This window comes from Equus quagga, unplaced genomic scaffold (assembly GCF_021613505.1).
Source record: "Equus quagga isolate Etosha38 unplaced genomic scaffold, UCLA_HA_Equagga_1.0 HiC_scaffold_17132_RagTag, whole genome shotgun sequence".
NCBI lineage: Eukaryota > Metazoa > Chordata > Mammalia > Perissodactyla > Equidae > Equus > Equus quagga.
This window is the reverse complement of record NW_025792863.1, coordinates 4435-6642: the sequence shown is the minus strand read 5'-3', so window position 1 is coordinate 6642 and position 2208 is coordinate 4435.

Sequence of the window (2208 nt, the reverse complement as noted above, 5' to 3'; positions counted from 1 at the left end):
AAGATCCTGTATAAGGAATTCAATGGAACTATGTATTCGAGCGAAAACTTGATACGGTGTAAATGAACTTTGCAGAGGAAAAGCTTTCAGTTTCGGTTGAAGCTTAACAGTTAAAGTGGGCAGAAGCATTGGATGCATAGCTTTCTAGAATTGAGTATTCTTTTTCTGACTTCTTAATTTTGTCAGCCATATATCATTCTTAGTAAACTCTCTTTTTTTGCACAAGTGATTGTAAAATCACTGAAAAAGAAGCGTCTTTTGCTTGGATTCCTATGAAGTCTCCTCTAACCTCATGGGCTTTTCCTCAGATAGAAGGAAAAAGGGAGACCAGAAAGGCTGAATGGGAGGGGTCAAAAAGAAATTGTTTTCCATTTCCCGCTCTCGTTTCTCCAGCTCAGAAGCTCTGACCCCCGTGTAGATTTCCACAAGGCTGTGCGGGCTTTGTGCCCCCACTGCTGCTTCTCAGCCTCAGCACTTGACTCTTGGAACCTTGGTCCCTTCTCTCAGTTGCCTGCTGCTGCTTCTTGTTTCTCCTGCTGCTTGATTTGGGTGAAAGGAGGGCAAAGGAAGCTTCCTCTCTCATTAGCAAGGCTGTGACATTAGAGAAATAGTCATTTCTTTCCCCGTGGAAACTTGGAATACGTTTTCCTATAACATTATTGTGAGTGGTGTTAGAGATTGTAATTAAATATCGAGATATTGTGGATGATGTTTGGACTGATCTGAGTATCTCATCCCCATATCTAATCATTGAAAGGGGAAGTAAATTCTGGGTTACAAAGACATTTAGTAACACTTTTGTTTTAAATTGAGTACTGCTTAGGTTTCATTATCCTATAATTCAGTGTTGTCTTGAGGAGATAATTTAGATGTTAGCTATCATTTCTCGTTTCTTGTGCATTTTCCTTTAGTAGTCTCCTCTCCCTTCCATGTTAATGACCACTGTTTTAGGGTTTTGGGAAAACCGGAAGATCTAGCTTATGAGATTTCTAAATTCAGCCAGTGGCCAATTTTAAATAGGATTTCTAAGATGTTTTCTGGTTAGAGAAGGAGGCATATCTTAGTACAAAGATTATGCCTTTAATTTTGTTTCCTCAGAGTCTTTTTGAACAACCCTTGTTTCTAGACATCATTCTGGCTGTTTGGGGTTTTTAAATAAATTTCAGGTAATGAAGTGTTAGTATATTTTAATATGAAAATATTATCCATTTTCCTTTTCTTTTCTTCTGAGGAAGATTTGCCTTGAGCTAACAGCTGTTGCTGATCTTCCTCTTTTTGCTTGAGGAAGATTTGCCTTGAGCTAACATCCATACCATCTTCCTCTATTTCGTATGTGGGTTGCCGCCACAGCACAGCTGCCGACAGTGATGTAGGTCCCCACTTGGGAACCGAACCCAGGCTGCCAAAGTGGAGCACGCAGAACTTAAACACTAGGCCACAGGGCTGACCCCATGTCCATGTTCATTATTAGAGTTGAGTGCTTTTTAAATAAGATTGGTGCTCATTTAATAGAGATATAAACATATCTTTAGTTGCAAAATGAGGTATTTACCTTAGTGCTTTTGTCTATCAGAAACTATTCATGAAGTATCACTGATTACATTTGAAATACTTTTATTTTTTTTTCTTAAAGATTTTATTTTTTTCCTTTTTCTCCCCAAAGCCCCCCGGTACATAGTTGTATATTCTTCGTTGTGGGTCCTTCTAGTTGTGGCATGTGGGACGCTGCCTCAGCGTGGTTTGATGAGCAGTGTCATGTCTGCGCCCAGGATTCGAACCAACGAAACACTGGGCCACCTGCAGCGGAGCGCGAGAACTTAACCACTCGGCCACGGGGCCAGCCCCTTGAAATACTTTTTAACCTTATTTTTTATCCTTGGATCATTATGCTGAACCAAACTTGTTAAATTTTCATTTAGTTATAATTTGACTGTTGTATTAGGAAGTGTACTGTTTCTATTAATAAAAAGTTTTGACATCAAATTTAATTTTATTTCTCTTTCTTTTAGGTAAAGAGTAGAATGTACCAAGGTAAATATTGAAGCTTATTTTGTTATTGTACTATTTCCTCAGTATTGGTGTTCAATAGGAGTTTCATGTAAGCTGGAAGTAGATACAGTGCCTTACGATGTCTGATCGACTTACTAACTCCAGAAGGTTTACCTATCCTAGGTTATTAGCTGGGATGACAGAGTACATGGTGATGCT